Raw genomic sequence first — 7,794 nt, 5'->3', positions numbered from 1 at the left:
GGTTCAAGCGATTCTCCCACCTCAGTCTCCCGAGTAGCTGGGATTACAGGCACCCAACATCATGGGGGGCTAATTTTTGCATTTTTTGTAGAGGCAGGGTTTTGCCATATTGGCCAGGCTGGTCTTGAACTCCTGATCTCAGGTGATTCACCTGCCTCAGCCTCACAAAGTGCTGGGATTACAGGTGTGAGCCATCGTGCCCGGCCACTGTTTTTTGTATTTTTTGTAGAGACAGAGTGTCACTATGTTGCTGAGGCTGGGCTCAAACTCCTGCGCTCAAAGGACCTGCCCACCTCGGCCTCCCAAAGTGCTGGGATTACAGGCGTGAGCCACCACACCCGGTCTATTTGCTTTTCTTGTCTAGCTAGAACTTTCAATTCAGTGTCAAACAGCACTGGGAAACTTTTTCTTGTGCCTTATCTTAAGGGGAACTTATTCAGTTTTTTTTACCATTGAATATAATGTTAGCTGTAAGTTTTCCAGAAACACACTCTATCATGTTGAGAAATTTTCCCTCTGTTCCTAATTTGCTGAGAGTTTTTTGTTTGTTTGTTTGTTTTTGTTTTTTGTTTTTTGAGATGGAGTCTCACTCTGTTGCCGAGGCTGGAGTGCAGTGGCACCATCTCGGCTCACTGCAACCTCTGCCTCCCTGGTTCAAGCAATTCTCCCTGCCTCAGCCTCCCAAGAAGCTGGGATTACAGGTGCCCACCACCATGCACGGCTAATTTTTGTATTATTTAGTAGAGACGGGGTTTCACCATGTTGGCGAGGCTGGTCTTGAACTCCTGACTTCAGCTGATCCACCCATCAAGGCCTCCCAAAGTGCTGGGATTACTGGTGTGAGCCGCTGCACCCAGCCGAGAGTTTTTATTATGAAAGGATGTTAAAATTCCTCAAATGCTTTTTCCATGTCAATTGAGATGATAATGTGATTTTTTTTCTTTTGTTCAAATAATGTGATGTACTACATTGATTAATTTTCTTCTGTTGAAACGTCCTTGCATTCATGGTAAAATCCCATTCAATTGTGAATAATCCTTATAGTATACTGATGGAGTCAATTTGCTAATTTTTTTTTTTTTTTTGAGCTGGATTCTCACTCTGTCACCCAGGCTGGAGTGCAGTGGCATGATCTCAGCTCACTGCAACCTCCGCCTCCTGGGTTCAAGCAATTCTCCTGCCTCAGCCTCCGAGTAGCTGGGATTACAGGCACCTACCACCATGCCAGGCTAATTTTTGTATTTTTAGTAGAGGCAGGATTTCACCATGTTGGCCAGGCTGGTCTTGAACCCCTGACCTCAGGTTATCTGCCTGCCTCGGCCTCCCCAAGTGCTGGGATTACAGGCGTGAGCCACCATGCCCGGCCTTGCTAATATTTGTTAAGGATTTTCCATCTATATTTATAAGCAATGTTAGTCTGCAATTTTCTTTTCTTGCAATATCATTTGGCTTTAATAGCAAGGTAATGCTGGTTTCACAGAATGCATAGCAAGTGTTCCTTGCTATCCCCAAAACTTCAATTTTTTGGATTATTTGAGAAATAATTTCTGTCAATTTTTCTTTCTTTAGTAGAATTAACCTGTGAAGCCATCTGATTCAGGACTTTTCTTTTGGGGAAGTTTTTTCTTAATTATGTTTACAATCACTTTGTTATAGAACTGTTGAGATTTTCTATTTCTTCTGTCAACCTACATAATTTCTATGTTTCAATAAATTTCTTCATTTCATCTAGGTTGTCTATTTTTTCATCTATTTTTCTATTCTCTTTTAATCCATTATTTCTGTAAAATCAGTGGTAATGTCTCCATTTTTACTTTTATTATTATTTTTTGCATGTTTAGAGCTTTATTATCAGTCTATGCATAACTAAAGTTCAAAGCAAATTTAATTTTGCTTAAGGGAACATTGTAAAGTAACAATTCTTGGTATTACATGCCTCACATGATCCATTTCAAACCATAGAGAATTATACCTTTGTGTCACTGTTTCAAGAGACAAACACATTTGAACAGCTAAAACATCTTAAAAATGCACCAAGCTTATGAAGTCTCAAACAAAACTTGAATTTTCTGTACATACTCCTGTCAAATGAAGTAATTTCCTGTACACCAATTCTCTTGCCAACTGGTTTTCTTTTTTCTTTTTTTTTAATTTGACCTAGATCGGCTACGAGACCTAGAGAAGGATCTGGACGGCTTGTGATTTCTCTCCCGAGACAGAGATCTCTCTCTTCTCCTATCTCTAGAAAGGGACCTGCTCCGGCTGCGAGAGAGGCTTCTTCGTGGAGATCTGCGGCGAGGTGGAAGACTCCTCCTATGACAATCATCTCAAGGACGATGACCCCAAGAGGGAGGTGGGCTACGATTTCTACTTCTTTTATCACCATTCGACAGTTCCACTCTTACACGGCGGCCACATAGTGTTCTTCCATCTAGTTCTCAGACCACATCAGCTGCATCTCGGGGATCTTCAAATTCAACAAAAGCAAAGCCGCGAGGGTTTCTAGCAACCCACACACTTTGGAGTGGTCCATACTAGCCAAAAGCCCGTTCCAGTTCGGTCTTGTTGCCATTGTTTCCAAGATTGCCTACATAAACCTTACAGTCCAATGGACAGGAATCACGATGCATTTCGACATCTAGGGTAAAAAATGCGGAGGCTCAAATCCATACGCTCCGATGGGTCTTCCCGCTTTCCTCCGGCCCAGTACCCAGCGATGCTCTCGCTCACCCGGCGTCCACGAAATGGCAGTCCATTTTTATTTTTATTTAAGTCATTTGCATCTTTTCTCTTTTGTTTTTTGTCAGTCTAGATAGAAGTTTGTCAATTTTGTTTCTCTTTCCCAATAAATTATTTATTGATTTTTTCTATCGTTTATTGTCTCTACTTTTTAAAAATCTCTGCTCTAATCTTTATTACTGTCTTATTTCTGCTATCTTTGGGTTTCGTTTGCTCTTCATTTTCTAGTTCCTTACGATATAAAGTTGTTATTGATTTGAGATCTTTTGTAATATAGACATTTACAGCTGTCAACTTCCCTCTTAGCCCTGCTTTTTTGTTGCATCTCATAAGTTTTGATATGTTGTGTTTTTATTTTCATTTATCTCAAGATACAAATATTCTTTGTGGTTTCTTCTTTGATGCATTAGTTTTGTGAGAGTGCATTGTTTAATTTCCACGTATTTGTGAATTTTCTGGTGTTTCTTCAGTTATTGATTTCTGACTTCATACCATTGTGGTTAGAGAGGATACTTTGTGTGATATCTATACTTTTTAATCTATTAAAACATGTTTATGGTGGTCTATCCTAGAGAACATCCCGTGTGTGCTTCAGAACAATGTGCATTCTATTGTTATTGGGCTGAGTGTTCTGTATATGTCTGTTAGGGCTAGTTGGTTTATTTTGTCGTTCAAGTCCTCTAATTTCTTATCTTCTCTCTGGTTGTTTTATCCATTATTGAAAGTGGAATATTGAATTCTCAAACTATTACTCTAGGATTGCCTGTTACAATTCTGTCGTGTTTTTGCTTCATATATTTTTGTTATTAGGTATGTAAATATTTATACTTGCTATATTTTTTTTCTGTTTTAAACCTCTTATTAATGTCCTTCTTTGTCTCTTGTAACCTTTTTGGATTTAGAATCTATTTTATCTGATATTACTATAGCCACCTCAGCTCTCTTTTGGTTACTATTTGCATGAAATATTTTTTACCATCCTTTCACTTTCAACCTATTAGTGTCTTTTGTCCTAAAGTGAGTCTCCTGTAGATAATAATTAGATCCTGTTTTTCTGTATCCATTTTCCGCATCTCTTTCAATTAGAGAACTTAATCCATTTATACTTAAAGTATTTACTGATAAGGAGTAAATATTATTGCCATTTTGTTATTTTTTTTCTATTTGCCATTTCTTTATTGTCCCCTTTTTCTTCCATCATTGCCTGTCTTGTGTTTAGCTGATTTTTTTCAGGGAAAAATTTTTATTTTCTTCTTATTTCCTTTTGAGTATATTGTATAGATATTTCCTTTCTAGTTACCATGAGAATTATATTTAACTTATTAAAGCTACAACATTCTATTTTGAATCTATACCAACTTAACTTCAGTAGCATACAAAAACTCTGCTCCATGCATCTTTGTCTTCTGCTTTTTGTTATTGATGTCCAAAATTACATCGCTATATATTATGTGCCCAATAAATAGGTTAATACTTGTTTTTTGCATTTGTCTTTTTAAAGTGCAGAAAATTATTAATAAAAATGGAATTATAAGTGAAAATTACAATAATACTACCTTATAATTGCCCATGTATTTATCTTTACCAGAGATCTTCATTTTTTCATATGGTTTTGAGTTAATTCAAATATAGATGTATTTATTTAAGGCATGTTTCCTACCACCAGCACTGGGCACATGTTCAGATTGGCAATCAGATCCATAAGTCTCAATGGCTTTAATTTAGCACTGCATTTACTTAGCTGTACAGAGAATGAAGAACAGAAAATACAGTATACCCAACATCTTACAGCTCACTGGGAGGCCCAGCAGTACCCATGCACATAGTTTCTCATCCCTTCACTCACCCACATGCAGAGCGTGCACAGTGACTAGAGATGAGACGAAGGGCCAGGCATGGTGGCTCACACCTTTAATCCCAGCTCTTTGGGAGGCCAAGGAGGGCAGATCACAAGGCCAGGAGTTTGAGACCAGCCTGGCCAACATGACGAAACCTCGTCTCTACTAAAAACCAAAAATTAGCCGGGTGCAGTAGCACGCGCCTATAGTCCCAGCTACTTAGGAGGCTGAGACAGGAGAATCACTTGAAACCGGGAGACGGAGGTTGCAGTGAACGGAGACCATGCCATTGCACTTCAGCCTGGGCTACAGAGCAAGACTCCATCTCAAAAACAAAAACAAAAGAGATGAAGGTGGATGTGGTTCATATTGACAGAGGGAAGTCCCTGACTTGGTTTCCCACGAGTCTTTTATATTCTCCTTGTGATGAAGGCTCCAGGCTTGTGTGCATTCCCAGGGCAGGAACAGTCCCACAGACCAAGGGCTTCACAGTAAACAAAGTAGGTGACCAGTTCCCAACATACATTATTCCACATTGAACTTGATACATTTCCAAGGAAACAGTGTTGTGAGAAGGCGGCCTAGGTCTGTCCAGGATCTAGGCCCACAATTAATTAACACTTTACTCACAGCATTCAAAAGGGAAAAAAGAATAATATACACACGTATGGCCAGGCATGCTGGTTCACGCCTGTAATCCCAACACTTTGGGAGGCTGAGGCAGGTAAATCTCTTAAGCCCAGGAGTTTGAGACCAGCCTGGGCAACGTGGCAAAACCCTGTCTCTACAACAAATAAATACATAAATAAAATTAGCTGGGCATGGTGGTGTGAGCCTGTAGTCCCAGCTACTTGGGAAGCCAAGGTGGGAGGATCACCTGAGCCCTGGGAGATGGAGGCTGTGGTGAGTCATGATGGTGCCAGTGCACTCCAGCCTGGGTGACAGAGCGAGACCCTGCCCTCCCCCAAAAAAACAAAAGAAAGAAAGAAGAAGAATACTTAAGTATCAAATCCTCCAGCTTAAGAAATGAAACAGGCCAGACATGGTGGCTCATGCCTGTAATCCCAATACTTTGGGAGGCCAAGGCTGGGGGATCACCTGAGGCCAGGAGTTCAAGACCAGCCTGGTGGCCGTGCGTGGTGGTTCACGCCTGTTATCCCAACACTTTGAGAGGCCAAAGGGGGCGGATCACAAGGTCAGGAGTTCGAGATCAGCCTGGCCAATATGGTGAAACCCCGCCTCTACTAAAAATGCAAAAATTAGCCGGGCGTGGTGGCGGGCACGTGTAGTCCCAGCTACTTCCGAGGCTGAGGCAGGAGAATCGCTTGAACCTGGGAGGCAGAGGTTGCCGTGAGCCGAGATCATACCACTGTACTCCAGCCTGGGTGACAGAGTGAGACTCTATTAAAAAAAAAAAAAAAAAGACCAGCCTGGCCAACATGGCGAAACTCCATCTCTACTAACATTACAAAAATTAGCCGGGTGCAGTGGCATGCCCTGTAATCCCAGCTACTCAGGAGGCTGAAGCTGGAGAATCTCTTGAACCTGTGAGGCAGAGGTTGTGGTGAATGGAGATCATGCCACTGCACTCCAGCCTGGGCGATAGAGCGAGACTCTGTCTCAAAAAAATAAAATAAAATAAAATAAATAAAATAAAATAAATGAAACAATAGCAATTCCTCTGTGCATCCTTCCCCTCTTCACCCCTCCAGGTAATCACTGCCTTCGATTTGAAATTTATCTTCTGCTGCATTATTTTAGTGTTAAACAAGTTTACATCACTGACAATATACTTTAAGGTAAGCAAAATATATGTAGCGATAAACAGATGACAATTTAGTGACCTCTACATGTGTAACAGATAAAAAAAAAACTGCAACCACAAGCAGTCCTCTCTTCTACACTTCCCACATCCATCTGCCAGCCAGAAAATCTTCAGATATCCATATATATTCTGACAGTTTAAAAATAAATAAATAGTTATCAATACCAGTACTATGCTTTCAGCTTTTTCATCATATGTCGTACAGGGTACCTGTCACCTAGAAAATTGAGCTATTTGGGCAGGGCGTAGTGGCGGGCACCTGTAATCTCAGCTACTTGGGAGGCTGAGGCAGGAGAATCACTTGAATCTGGGAGGCAGAGGTTGCAGTGAGCCAAAATCGCTCCAGCCTGGGCAACAGAGTGAGACTCCATCACCAAAAAAAGAAAAGAAAAGAAAAGAAAAATATGAGTCATTAATAAACACACCACCTGTTTTAACACACAGTCAACTTAACTATCAGATGGGCAAAAATACTTACAAATCCCAGAACTCACCATTGGCACAAGAGTAAGGAAAATAGCCTCTTGGTGAAGGCTTTCTGGAAGGTAGACTGTGTGTGTGTGTGTGTGTGTACACACATATATAATTATATACAGTTATATAATTACGTCTGTTAATATTTAATGTATGTATTCATTTGAGCCAACAATGCCACAGTTAGGAATTTCTCCTCTGGAAATATCCAAACAAGTGTCAAGGCCTGACGCTCCCGGCAGCACCGTTAATCTAGTAGTAAATGGGACCCAGCCTACATGTCCCTCAGTTGGGGTTAATTAAACATATTGTAGTTCATCCATTCAATGAACTCTCATTCGGTCATTAAAAATGTCTGTGTCGGCTGGGCGCCATGGTTCATGCCTGTAATCTCAGCACTTTGGGAGGCTAAGGCGGGCGGATCACGAGGTCAGGAGATCGAGACCATCCTGGCTAACACAGAGAAACTCCGTCATTACTAAAAATACAGAAAATTAGCCGGGCATGGTGGCGGGCACCTGTAGTCCCAGCTACTCGGGAGACTGAGGCAGGAGAATGGCATGAATCCGGGAGGCTGAGCTTCCAATGAGCCAAGATCACGCCACTGCACTCTAGCCTGGATGACAAAGCGAGACTCCATCTCAAAAAAAAAAAAAAAAAAATGCCTGTGTCAAACTGTATATACTGACATGAATAGAAAGGTTATGTTGTATTGTTAAATTTTATGTATTTTGTTTGTTTGTTTGTTTTGAAATGGAGTCTCACTTTGTCACCCAGGCTGGAGTGCACTGGCACAATCTCAGCTCATTGCAACCTCTGCCTCCCAGGTTCAAATGATTCTCCTGGCTCAGCCTCCTGAGTAGCTGGGATTACAGGCGCGTGCCACCATGACCGGGTATTTTTTTTTTTTTTGTATTT

The 7,794-nt window shown here is 41.1% G+C and overlaps 1 pseudogene; it reads right to left on the bottom strand.

The window, feature by feature from the left end:
* Window positions 1–2,084: 2,084 nt before the first annotated feature.
* On the bottom strand, window positions 2,085–7,500 carry LOC100970043 (serine/arginine-rich splicing factor 3-like; annotated as a pseudogene).
* Between the last annotated feature and the right edge of the window lie 294 nt (window positions 7,501–7,794).

The sequence above is a fragment of the Pan paniscus genome, chromosome 12, assembly GCF_029289425.2.
Source record: "Pan paniscus chromosome 12, NHGRI_mPanPan1-v2.0_pri, whole genome shotgun sequence".
Classification (NCBI taxonomy): domain Eukaryota; kingdom Metazoa; phylum Chordata; class Mammalia; order Primates; family Hominidae; genus Pan; species Pan paniscus.
Note: the sequence above shows the minus strand (reverse complement) of the source record. Positions and strands in the feature narration are given on the sequence as shown.